The sequence below is a fragment of the Marmota flaviventris genome, chromosome 3 (genome assembly GCF_047511675.1).
Source record: "Marmota flaviventris isolate mMarFla1 chromosome 3, mMarFla1.hap1, whole genome shotgun sequence".
Taxonomy (NCBI): Eukaryota; Metazoa; Chordata; class Mammalia; order Rodentia; family Sciuridae; genus Marmota; species Marmota flaviventris.
Window position 1 is genome coordinate 11,599,678 of NC_092500.1, and position 13,546 is coordinate 11,613,223.

The window sequence follows — 13,546 nt, forward strand, 5'->3', positions numbered from 1 at the left end:
GCTCTGGCGGCCATCACACGGGAAATGTGGTTGGCTTGCTTCCTTGGTCCCTGCTCAGCTCAGCAGTCCTGGCCACTCCCTGGCTCCCTTTGTTCCTAGAGAAAGGGTGCACAATCAGGCACAGCTGAGCTGCTGAGAAAGCCAGGGTCTCTGCAAGAGACTCCACGGTCTTCTGTGTCCACCAACGTGTGCTTCTTAACACTAACGTGTGCTTCTTCATTTCTGTTTTCATTAAAATACACGCACACACGTGTGCACACTCAAACACACACACACACACACACACACACACACAATTCCCTTCTGTCTGCCCTAGACTAGGCCTTGCACAGGGCAATGGGGACATAGATGCAGTTGAGAAATCCACCGCCCAGTCACCATGGCCTCACGGAGGGCAGCAGACAAGGAGAGAGGGCCTGTGGCTAGGTTCAAGCCAGGAATCACTGCACTGGTGACAACTGACCCCACCAGGAAGGATCCAGAGGGTTTCTGGAAGAGGCTGTCCCTGCTTTGGGCTTGGGATGACCTAGATTCTCTCAGGCAACGAGATCAAACACCTGGCTACACCCAGGTTGGTGGCACTCAGTAACCATCAGTTCGGCTGTTTCTCATCTGACACAGTCTCTGGGTTCCTGAAGCTTTGTGCTCTGTGAAATTGGGGGCTGGGAAAGACCCTCGAAATCTGCAGAACAATGATCCCGATACAGTGGGATGATCCCACCCCCCCCCCCAGTTGAACCTCCACCTGCATCCCAGCCAAGTCACGTTTGTCACCTCAAGCCCCAATCCCTGATCCTTCCCTTGAGATGTAGGTCTGGGAAGGCTTTTGCTCCTCTCTGTGTCACAGCAGCACACATGCTGGGCAAGCTCTCTACCACGGAGTCACATCTTCAGCACTTTTTACTTAATTTTGAAACAGCGTCTGGCTGAGTTGCCCAGGCTGGCTTCAAAGTTGTGATCCTCCTGCCTCAGCTCCCCGGTATTACAGATCGTGCCATGGCACCCAGCAAGCCTTTGCTTTTGATAGAGATTATTTTATCAAAATTAAAATCGGATACAGAGGGTAGCCTTCCTGACTGACCCACCACTTGAATATAGCAGGATATGTCTCAGTGCCGTCCTCACCCACATTTCAGCTTCACCAAATTTAACATCATGGAGAGCTCAGAGGTTCTGGGAGCAGCTAACCAGCCGCAACTTACACACAGGGAACAGCTGGAAGCTATCCAGGTGATAGGAGGAGAGAAAGGTGGCACTGGGGTCTGCAGATTGCAAATTTTTGCCAAATCCTTATTCACGGTGGACACATCCTGAGACCCCCAGTGGAGGCCTGAAACTGCAGATAGCACTGAACTCTGTGTATACTTTTTTTTTTTCCTATTAAATGGAGAATTGTTTTTTTCTTAAGGGAAGCACTTTACAGCTACTCTTTGGCATATCTAAATTTCTAGCATCCCTAGGCTGAGGCTGTGGCTCAGTGGTAGAGCACTCACCTGGCACCCCATGAGGCACTGGGTTCAAACCTCAGCACCACATAAAAATAAATAAATAAACAAAATAAAGATATTGTGTCCACCTCCAACTAAAAAAAAATTTAAAGATTAAATAAAATGAATTGCCAGCATCACTACTCTTGTGCTTAGAATCATTATTAAGCAAAATGAGGGTTACTTGAAGACAAGCACTGTCATACTAGACGGCTGATCTGGTAACTGAGATGGCCACTGTGACTGATGGGTAGGTAGCATATACAGTGTGGATACACTGGACAAAAGAATGATCCACATCCCATATGGAGTGGACTGAGATGGTGAAAGATTTCATCATGCTATTCAGAATACCATACATTTAAAACTTATGAATTGTTTCTGAAAATCTTCATTTAATCTTTTCAGATTGAGTTGACCTCCAGACACTGAAACCTCAGAACGCAAAACTGCAGACAAGGGGAGGACTTCTGTAACTAGGAAGGCTGCGTACAAACTGTCAAATGACAAGGAACTAAGACGCACAGGGAGTCAGCGTCAGGACTGCAGAGATCACAGAGCCTGTGGGAGCAGGTGCCCAGGAGGATGGAGGCTGGATGGTAGGCCATGGCTGAACTTGACCGACCCTCTGGTTCAGCCAGCCCAGGGATGGAGCTGGGGTTCAGGGTGGAGCCCGGCAGACATTCCTTCTGTGTGGTTTCAGTTCCCATTTATGTGCATCTTGGATTTTAGAGAGGGGTCTGGCAATAAGTCAGTAACGGGCCCTCTGGTTGGTGCCCAGAGGTGACAATAGTCAGATCTCACCAGTCAGTGATCCTAAGGAGCAGGTAGGAGCATGCTTCTTCCCACCTTGCCCTTAAAATAATCCTTTAAAGAAAAGCTGTTGTTCCTATGTGACAATTGAAGACTCAACGCAGGCAGGAAGCTTCTAGGAAACTCATCGGAGGCAGCAGAGCATGCAGCAGACCTAGGTGGGCTCACAGCCCCTGAAGGGCGCAGGGGAGGGGCCTCCAGTGAGCCGCGGCTCTGCAGGGTGAGCGAATGTCTCCTCTCCTGGCCACCAGGAGGACGTGAGCCATCCGTGGCAAACGGAGAACAAAGGAGGAGACTTTCCCAGCCACGGCATCTGCTTATGGGGACAAACAAGATGCCCACAGAGATATTCTCACCAAGGCCGAGGTGTTTGTCAGGCCCACCTCTCTCCTCCTGAGGTCACCAAGCACGCGTGACCGGCTTGTCAGGGCGCAGCGTCGGCTCTCACGAGGATGCTGTTGGGAAACGCCTTTGACTCCCAGGCGTTTCTTCCTCAGATCCTCCATTATTACTGGCCAGTCCAACCCTCAGGGGACAGGGCTCGTGCAGGGCTGGACTGAGGCGGAGGAGTGGAGCACGGGTTCCCTGGGACGGGCGCGTAGGTTCCCCTCGGGTGGAGGAGGTGGCGGCAGGACGAGGCAGCCTGGGCATGCAGAGGCTGGGAGGAGGGCGCAGGGGAGACCTGAGGTCCAGATGTGAACAAAGGCCAGCAGGGGTCAGCAGGCAAGGTGATCCACGTGGCGTCGCTCCTGCGGCGTCCCTGGGCTAGGACCTGCGCTGAACCCTCGGGCGAGGGCTGAGGGCGGGGAACGCCACACATTGCCAGCAGCCTCTGCAGGGTCGGGAGGTGGCGCTGTTGGCACAGACATGTGAGTTGAACTACGTCTGCACCCCGGGGACCTCGGGGGACTGGCGCCCGCAGAGCCGCTGCCGCTTCCGTGGTCAGCAGTAACTGGAGCTGTGGGGGGCGACAGGGAGGGGGCGACAGGGAGGGGGCGACAGGGAGGGGCCGAGCAGGGAGGAGCCCGAGCAGGGAGGGGTGGTGGCTGGTACACGGATGGGGCGGGCAGAAAGTCGAAATCACCCCGGAAACACCCTGGGGGCTCCCGAAAACAGCAGAAGAATTGAATGGGCTCTGGAAAGCGACAGAGAGGAGGGTGGAGCCAGGGAAATCAGCTGTGCCCAGCGCCCAGAGCAGGAGAGCCAGGAGAGCAGGCCTCCTTCGGCTGTCCCACCGCCGTGACTCCATCCCTGAGGACTGGCTTGCTTTCCTGCAGCACAGAGCCGTCCAGGTCTGCTTGGGCTCAGTGCAGATGAGAAAGGGCCCAGCGTTCCCCTGGGGTGACCCTCCGTCCAGGGCCTCACTCTCCCCTGGCTTCACCATGGTCTCACTGAGCCTCCATCCCTCTGATCGGTGCTGTGGCTTTCAAAAGCATTGTGTCATTAGGGCTACTGGTCACACTTTTCCGTCTTTCCCCCTTTCAGATAGGAGGTGGGATTATTCTTCCTGGTCTCCTTATGGCCAGGGCAGGTGGCAGATGCGTAACCAGCTGTGGCCAATGAGTTCTGAATGGAAATAACCTGTTATTTCTTAGCCATAGCATGCAATGCTGACAGAAGATCCTTTTCCTTTACTATGACAACTAGCTGTGTTCCAGACTGCCTGTGCCATATCCCTGAGTCCCGGAGGGAAGATGACAGGAGCCATGGAGCACCTGACCCATGACAGACATGCAGCATGAGCAAGCAATGACCTCTGTTGTTGTAAACTGCTAAGGTCTGGGTTTGTTTGTTACTGCAGCATAACATAGACTCTCCTGGCTGATATGAGCAAACTCTTGGAGATCATGGGGCTATCTGTAGGGCACTGTGAAGGTAAAAACCTTTACTTTCTTATATAAACTACAGTTTGGGTTTTTTTATTAGTTACACATGACAGTACAATGATCTTGACAATTCATACATTTTAATCAAATGGGGAACAGTTATTATTAATAGTAATGAGTATCCCATAGGAAGCAACTACTACCTGTCAGGAATTGTTCTAGTTTCTTTGGTAGATGTTTTCTCATTGATCTCCACCACAGCCCTGTGGGTTTTGAATTATTGGCTTGTTCAGTGTCAATCTCATTGTAGAGCTCAAGGGACTGAGGTTCAGGGACACTCAAGGTTGCTGTGATCACTACTACTAAGGGATAGAATTAAGATCCAGATGTTGGAGTCTCTAACTCCAAAACACTCACTTTCTCCATCCCTGGGCTATTATTACCATCCCAAGAATAAATAAAATATTTTTAAGAGAAAGGATCTCTTTACAGGGAACACATTAGCATCTGCCTTCTGACTAAATTGAATGTGAAAGGTGATCCCCACAGGCTGAACAAACAGGCTTGCCCTCGAGGGTGATTATTTTTGAGATGGAATCTGTCTGTGCTGTCCAGAATCATGTCTAGCTCCTGAGCTTAAGAGATCCTCCTGCCTCAGCCTCCCGAGTGCTGGGATCACAGGTGAGCACCCCAGAGCCTGGCTTGGTGTGGTATTTGGCAAGGGAATCTCCCTTTTTCTCCTCTGATTGGGTGCTCCACCAGATAAGCCACAGCAAGCACCAAAAGCTTAAGAAAAATGTAAAGAGGCCATTTATCCATCATTTTTTAATGTTATGAATGAGCTGAGAGATCGGAAGAGTGAGGAGTCTCATTGCCTAGAGGTGAGCTTCCCCAAGACAGGAGCTCCTCATTCTGACTTCTAAGTAAGCATTTGGTTTTGCATTCGTATGAAATGACACCGTTATGTCTCCTAAACATAGGTGAAAGGTCCCCTAAAAGCTCACGTGTGAGACAATGCGAGAGGGTTCAGAGGAGAAATAATTAGGTTGTGAGAGCCTTAAACCAGTCAGTGAATTCTTCCCCTGATAGGGATTAACTGAGTGGTAACTGCAGGCAGCTGGGGTGTGGCTGGAGGGGGGCACTGGAGGCGTGGCTTTGGGGGATATATTTGTATCTCTCTCTGCTTCCTGTGAGCTGCTTCCCCCTGCCACCCTCTCCCACCTGGAGCCCGAGGAATGGAGCCAGCCTTCTGTGGACTGAGACCTCTGAAACGGTGAGCCCCCAAACTTTCCTCCTCTACAGTTGTTCTGGTCGAGTCTTTTAGTCACAGCAACAAAAAATCTGACTAAAACAAACCCTGAGTGACCTCAGGTGCCCTTTATCTAACTTCCCTCTACTGCTAACATCTTTTTTTAAAAATATTTTCAGTTGGGCCGGGGTTGTGGCTCAGCGGTAGAGCACTCGCCAAGCATGTGCACGCCCTGGGTTTGATCTTCAGCACTGCATAAAAATAAATAAAGGTATTGTGTCCAATTAAAACTAAAAAAATAAATACTTTAAAAATATTTTTAGTTGTAGTTGGACACAATACCTTTATTTATTTACTTATTTAAAATATTTATTTTATAGTTGGACAGAATACTTTTCTTTCACTCATTTATTTTTTACGTGGTGCTGAGGATTGAACCCAGGGTCCCGCGCGTGCAAGAGGAGCACTCTACCGCTGAGCCACAACCCCAGCCCCAATACCTTTATTTTTTAATATTCATTTTTTAGTTGTAGTTGGACATAATACCTTCATTTTATTTATTTATCTTTATATGGTGCTGAGAATCGAACCCAGTACCTCACACATGCTAGGCAAGTGCTCGACCACTGAGCCACAACCTCAGTCCCTATTGCTAACATCTTGCAAAAGTTTTAAATGTTGACAAATAAATGAAGCATTTAAGGCCTAGAGTGTAGCTCAGTGGCAGATGTGAGGCCAGCACTGAAAAAAATAATAATAATTAATCGTTGTTATTGTTTGGATGTTGACTGTCCCCCAAAGATACGTGGGTTAAAGGCTTGTTCCCCGTGGTGTCACTATTGGGAGGTGATAGACCCTTGAAGATAGTGAACCATGGAAGGGCATTATGGGATCTGTGTCTTCTTTTTTTTTTTTTAATATTTTTTTTAGCTGTAGATGGACACAATACCTTTATTTTTATGTGGTGCTGAGGATCAAACCCGGTGCCTCACACGTGCAAGGCGCACGCTCTACCACTGAGCCACAACCCCAGCCCCATGTGTCTTCTTCTTGGTCCTCCTTTTTGCTCTCTGGATCATGAGATGAGCAGTTTTGTTCTACCAATATGGTCCTGCCATGAATGTGCTGCCTCCGCACAGGCCCAGAGCAATGGGGACAATTGATCCTGGACTGAAGGCTCCAAAACCGTGAGCTAAAATAAACCTTTTCTCTTTGTAAGCTGATTATCTCAGGTATTTCATTATAGTGAAGAAAGCTGACTGACACAATTGCTATCTGTACGACCACACACAGATTTAATATACAATTGGCCAGTTTTCCATTTGGACTTTCAGACTGCTGATTGTATTTGTGCCAAAGGCTGCTTCTTGGACCACCTCTTCACTGTTGCAGCCAGGATATTAACATTGATATGATCAAGCTGTAGAACATTTCCATTGCTGCAAGGACCCTCGGGTTGTACTTCCACAGACACACCCACTTTCTCTGCCCCTGCACCCCTCAGCAACTCCTGGCAACTGTTAATCTCTTCTTCGTTTCTGCAATCCTACCCTCTCTGGGTCGCAGGAATGAAAGCGTACAAAACATAGTTCTTGGGGATTCGGAGTGTCCACACTCAGCAGAGTTCTCTGGAGGCATTTGGCCACTGCACACATCAGCAGTGTCACAGATGTCCCACCATGAGCACCTTTACACAGACACTTGTGTGCCTGGGTCCTGAAGGGCAGCATCAGCTGTGCTCAGAGTGTGGGTTCTGGAGTTTGAAACTCTAGAACTTACTACCCAGGTGAGGTTGAGCCGGTGACTTCACCTCCGTCTGCCTTGGTTTTCCCATCTGCAGAGTAGGAAGAGTGGCAATGCCCATATCGCACGGTTGCCTTGAAAATTAGATGAATCCACTCCTGGGATAGGCTTAGTTCACAGCCTGGATTAAAGTAAGAACTCAACGAATATTACAAAATATAGTAAGAATTCACAATGCACATCCACTGAGCTGAACTGATAAACCTAGAATAAGAAACATAAAATTTGCAAGATGTTCAAATCAGGGGGTGGTGGCACATTATAAAAGGAATTGTTTTTTTCTAGAATTCTCACACAAATTCTCTCTAAATAATGAGCTTCCCGAGACTCTTTGAAATAGGTGGGTTTGGAAACAACCCAGCAGAACTCGTCGGCAGGGCTGCATCCATTCAAGTACAGTCACGGCCTCGCTGGGACAGTAGTAATTTGATTCACTCAATATTTACCGTGCTCTTGCTGCATCGATGCCAGGAACTGCTCTAGGTGCCAGGGAGGCAGAATGCAGACAGTGCCCTGCCCCAGGGCAGGTAACAATGTAAAGGAGGAAGCTCTTCTACCTCAGCATACTTGCAAGGAGGTGGAAATGACAGGTAGGAAGAGGAGGATCTCAGGCTGGAAACCGGAAGCCCTGCAGTGGGTGACCTTGGGGGAAGGCGGACATGTCCTTGGGAGAAGGCAGCCGTGCCCTGTGCTTTAGATTTGAAGAAATGGAATTGGTGCTCGTCTCTGTATCATGACCAGGTGTGGGTCCACCTGCAGGCAGGGCATGCTCTTGCTGGGCCATCTGGTCCTCTCCGCCCCATGCACCCCTCCAAGTCCCTCAGGTGTGTTGATGTGACTCCAGGACACGATGCCCTGCGGTGATGAGGGGTAGCTGGGACCTTGGCTCCCAGTGGTTCCTACTGAAAGTGGTGACTTGCAGGAGGAGCCAGCATCACGTTGTGAATTGCCCCGGGGCCACCTGTGCCCGAGCCCAGTGACCAGAGGGGGAGCTGCAGTCCGACTGCAAAGCCAGAGTTTCCTCCAAGAGCTGCTAACTGGCCCATGACCTTGGCCTCATTAGCTCCGCACTCTCCACCTGAGCTGCCTGGATTGGGGCCAGCCAGGGAAATTAGCTCAGGCCCACAGGCCCCTGGGAGAGGTGTCAGGCAAAAATAGATCCGAGGAAGCCAGAGGATCCTCACGCAGGAGGGCCCGGGAGGTCAGCTGCTCCAGACTGTCCAGCTCTGCAGAAGGAAACCGAGGCCAAGGGGCCTGGCCAAGGTCGTGTTGCGATGCGTGCAGAGCTGGGTGGGAGTGGAGGTCCCCCGAGTCCCAAATGCACGTTCTTTCCTCCCCTGGGGCTCCCATCGGGCGGGATCAGGGAGATGAAAGCTGCCAATGGACATAAGAATCACAGGTGAAAAGAACATGATAGGCCATTTTTGTTCTTGAAAAAGAATATAAAGAGAATTTTAAAATAGCCTGTAACAGAAAATAACCCATTGAGAGACCGTGTCAGGTAGCAGCTAAAAGGAGACTCCACCGCCTGAGTTTGATCCCAGCCCCGTTCCTTTCCGGTCAAGTGTCTTCAGGCAGGTAACTTAACCCTCTGTGCCTGGCGCCCTCACCTGTCCACGGGGACAGGGGCGGAGCCTGCCGGGAGGCGGGGCTCCTCCTCCAAGCGCTGAGAGGAGGGGGGGGCGGAGGGGCAGGCACAGCACTGGGAGGGAATTGCAAAATGGAGGGATTATAAAACAGAAGAGGAAGAAAAGGCTAAGGGGCTGAGTGTGCGCTCTGAGTGTGTGTGTGTGTGTGTACACGCAGGTGTGCTGGGGGGAGCCAGCCTCGTGCCTGCTGGGCACACTCTCCACCGCTGAGCTGCACCAGATACAAACAGTTTCCTTTTAGAGGTGGCAGGAAAGCCCTGCTCTGCCAAGGTTCTGCACTTCCTGGTGTCCCCTAATGGGGAGCTGAACCAGACCCCAGGGGTAGGTGGTTTGGGCAGGAAGGATTGGCTCCTGTACCTGCCATGGATGGAGTCCCTGTCACAGAAGCAGGTCGTGTGGCCTTGACATCAGCTCTGCAGCCCTACGCAAATAATCGCTTCCTTTCCTTACCGAGCACCACATCTTGTCCCACAATAACTCGCTCCGGTAGGTGGCCACAGGGATCCTATTGATGGTGAGGGGCAGAGGTGCAGTTGGCCAGCCCAGGTCGTGCCGCTAGTGGGGCCAGAGCTGACCGGTAGGTAGCCCAAGCAGTGTGACCGAGAGCCTGTGTGGGCACTTGTGGAGGAGGCGCTGGGCCCATCACCTCTGCCTCCTCGGCTTGGTCCCTCTGTCAGGCCCCCCTCTGCCCCTTGCTGCAGCTGACACAGCTCCATGCGCCAGGACGGGGAGGGGGTGCCCTCTGAGCAGTCTGGGTACCCTCAGGTGGGGCCTTGGGCATAAGTCTTGGTACGACCTAGGCAGGACTGGGAGGGTCAGGCGCTGGTAGGAGAGGGAGAGTGTCCCTGCACACTTGCAGTCATCGTCCAGTGTGACTCCCTGCCCCTCTTGGAAACAGCTGGATTTGCCAGCTGTCAGAGTGTCATGCATTTGTGCCTGGACTGATGCATGGTCCATGGCTGAGGTCTGTAGAAGCCTTGATTTCCTGTCCAGGATCACACACCAGGTTGAGTTTTTGTGTGGCTCCTAAACCAGCCCCAGGAGACCCCTGTTTCCAGAATCCCAGAGACCCAGCTGTCTAAGGGGCTCCCTCCTGGGCAGGGTGATCAATGGACAGCTGTGAGGAGTCTCAGCCCTGGAGAGGGTCCAGGGGACTGGCAGTGAGGGCTTTGCCAGGGTTGGCGGCACGGGCCATTTGGGAGGCGGTACTGGTGCTGGGTTTGTCTCCAGGACACTGCCCATTGTGACTGTGAGACCCACTTTCGCCTCTAGGAGCCCCTCAGGCTGAGAAACTGCCCCCGGGGCGGGCACACGACCTGGACTGTCCTCCCTTGGCAGTAGCGGCCACCGCTGGGCACCGCAGGAAGCAGAGGTGGAGGAGGGAACCTGTGGTCCTGCACCATGGCACCATGGCCTGGAGAAGCCTTCAGGGAGACCCGCCCTGGCCCTGGAGGGACAGGCTCCCACCCCCCTCTGCCACAGGAACAGCCTCTTGCCCAGGCAGCCTCTGCTGTAGGACAGCAAGCAGGGCCACCCTCCCTGGGCACATTAAAGGAGAGCAGAGTGTTACCGCTGTTGGCCGGTGACGAGTCCTTGCTTCCCCAATGTTGAAGAATAACACCAGAGAAGCACGCCGAGGCAAGGTCAGAGTAGAAATTAGAAGTCTATTAAAGGACAGCAGAAAAGACTTCTCCCGGAGGAAGAAGGGGACCCAAGAGGTGGAATCCGTGGAAGTGCGGTTGTCTCTCCATTTTATAGTTTTTGGTGATGGAACGTAGGTGGGAAGGCCCCGAAGAAGTAATCTGTGCAGGAAGGACTTCATTAACCCTGCTTTGGGATGGGCCATCTTCAAATCTGCTGGGGCTGTTCATTAACAGTTCTTTGTGATGGACTTTGGGCCTAGGGCTTTTCTTGGGACTTCATTAACATTTCAAGAATTGCTCAACATGGCCTCCGTTTTAGATTTATATTAGACCCGATTTACCTAACTACACTGACTGCCTAATTTTAAATCTGGCTTCAAGACCTTGTCTCAAAATAAGACATATAAAAGGGCTGGAGATGTTGCTCGGTGATTCCGTGATCCTGGGTTCAATTCCCGGTACCAAAAATAATAAAATAAAATAAAAAGAGCCAGGGTGTAGCTCAGTGGCAGAGTGCTTGCCTAGCTTGTGCCAGACCCTGGGTTCAGCCTCTAGAAAAAGAAAAAGAAAGAAAAAAAGAAAAGAAAAACAGATCCCACAGTCTACTAATACATTTCTTTCTTTCTGCCATGGATGAGACCTAGATGATTCCTGGGCCCGTCCTTAAAATAGCTTTATTCTTCATGTTACAAATGAGCACAATATACCTGCGTGTTCGCTGAGTGTCTGTAGAAGACAGAAATCTATAAGTCATTGCCTCTGGGAGGCCAGGAAGCAAGGCTGAGAGAAAGCTTTGTTTTTTATTTATAGGTTTCACATTGTGTAACGTGTCATCTTATGACTTGGTCATAAACGCCTGCATTATAAAGTGACCCCACCAAGGTCACTCAACACAGAGATGCAAAAGAGACAGGACCAGGCCGAGGTCTGCCACCCCATCTGAGCTCTGTTCCCCAGCTCTGGTGGGGGGTTATATAAATCCACTGTTTAACCCAAATCAGCCCACCTGGGCGCAGCTGGGATGTCTCTGGAGGCAGCTGAAATCCAAGGAAGACAGACCCCCACCTGCAGCAGAGGGGACACTGACAGAGCCCCCTGGGGTTTGAGCTGCTTTCAAAGACAGCAAACTCTATAGGTCGGAGCCTGGAAAGACCCCTCAAAGAGACCCCCTGAGCAGGTGGGAGGGACACGGTCCCTGGGGCAAAGCCATGCAGAGCCCAGTCAACTATTAAGTGACCTCAGTGGGGTCACCCAGCTCCCCTCTCAGCTTCTTTGTTGGGAAAATGGAAACGTCATATTCTCTGTCCTCCGGCTCAGGCTCAGCGTTGTCCGAGTTCAGTGGACTCCCCACGGGAAGCTGTCAGCTCACAGGAAGCCCCTGGGCACTGCGGCCAGATTGCCAGGGACGGTGGCAGGTGGCTGGCTCTCTGTCCTGAGCCAGGACACAAGGGTGAGACTGGGCTCTGAGCGGCTCACCCCACCGAGGGGTGAGGGCAGGGGCGTCTGTCCAAGATCCGAGATCCGACATCCGACAGCTCCTGGCTGCAGGCTGCTGGGGGTGGGGTGGTCATTCCTCAGCTCCTTAGGCCACTGTTGTCACCGAGGCCCTGCAGGCAGGGCGAGGGAGCCCCTCAGGCAAAGAAGTGCCAGCGCCCGTGGTTGGAATCAGGTCAGTATGACCCGAAGCAAGAGGGGCAAGGGGACCTGGCAGCCATCTCCCGAACCCTGTGGGCCCCGCCAGCTGCCTGGGCTGCTCTGACTCCTGCTTTGCTCACCCAAGTCTGGGACAAATGCTGTGGCCTGAGGCCCAGGGTGACTCCCTGCAGAGGGGTGGAGTGGGAAAGGGAAGGGTCTGAAGGGAAAGCGAGGAACAAGAGGGAGTAAACGGGCAATGAGAGAGACCAGGCAGAGTTAATCTGTCAGAGCTGACAAATCAAGGCCACCTCTCTGTAGGACACAGCTGCCAATCAGAGCAAGGGAGATGTCCTCTCGCCTGGTGAAACGGGCAGGCAGGTGGGAGAGACTGGAGGTGAGATGGGATTTTTGGCAGATTTCACAGGAGGCAGAGAGGCTCAAGTTCTGGGACTTTTATGGGGAGGCTCAGAGGTTAGAGCCAGGAGGGTGGTTATGGGGGGTTGGTATGAGGGAGGGGGGAGCCTCAGAGAGGCCCTTGGCGGAAAGCAAAACTTTTTCCTTAAAATGGTGCTGTCACTTAAGATGGCCATCAGATGCTGAGCAAGGACCTTATATTCCCCCCTCTTTTAATCTTATTGGGTCCCCTAGGGAACAGGGGTGTAGGTCAATCTCCTATATCTGCTTCCTGCTGGGAAGGGGTGGCATTTGGATCCCTCATTAGGGGCGTAGGATGTCATTGGAGCCATGATGGAGGTGGAGAGGGGGGAATGCTGTCCCCGGTGCCCCTATTTTTGGTGAGGGGTTGGTGTTCCTGTAACACAAGCTGGTTTATAGATTGATGAGAGATTTTTTGGACCTGGTCTTGAACCAACCTAATGACGCAGGGGGCAAGCATTAACAGAAGGCCTGTGAGAGGAGGGGTCAGGAGAGGAAGTGCCACAGGAGAAGGGGGTTACTGAGGGCCGTCCTTCAGCAGAGGAGAGCTGTTGTCTCCACTCAAGGTTGTTGGAGTTGTTCTACCTTGTTCTTCACTATACCCGATTATCGACATAAAAATAGCATTCCTCCTGTAGGTACAGACAAGTCCGCCTTCTTTGGCCATAAAAAGATCAAGGCCCCTTTGATTCCGCAGAACCACAGCAGCGAAAGGATCAAGCTGGGACTGTAGGGTTAGTGTGGTTTGAGCAAGTTGCTGTGAGTCCCCTAGAGGTTGGAATAGTAACTCCCGGTAATGTCCCCCTAGGAGGTGAGTGCAGAGTGAGGGAGGAGGACAAAAATGAAGAAGGGAAGGGTGTTACTCGTGGTTCTGCAGTGTCCTCGTGGTCCTCGGGGACGGAAGGAAGACTGGGTGTTCCGGCCTCGGCTTGAGAGGGCCTGTGGGAGTCACCGTGTAAAAGGGAGGAAAAAACCATTTTAAATGGGAGTTAGGAACCCAATACGG

The 13,546-nt window shown here is 51.8% G+C and overlaps 1 long non-coding RNA gene across 7 annotated transcripts; it reads left to right on the forward strand.

Annotated features, from left to right (window-relative positions):
- Positions 1-1,898: 1,898 nt before the first annotated feature.
- LOC139705167 (uncharacterized) lies at positions 1,899-10,959 on the forward strand. Of its 7 annotated transcripts, none has more exons than XR_011707027.1 (5): positions 1,899-2,458; positions 2,552-3,169; positions 3,417-5,399; positions 6,306-9,404; positions 10,100-10,959. It is a non-coding gene; the product is annotated as an uncharacterized lncRNA (long non-coding RNA). The 7 variants fall into 7 exon arrangements; XR_011707032.1 differs by having other exon boundaries at positions 3,417-4,807; positions 5,321-5,399; positions 6,306-10,959; XR_011707029.1 differs by having other exon boundaries at positions 3,417-3,592; positions 3,948-5,399; positions 6,306-10,959.
- Positions 10,960-13,546: the final 2,587 nt, after the last annotated feature.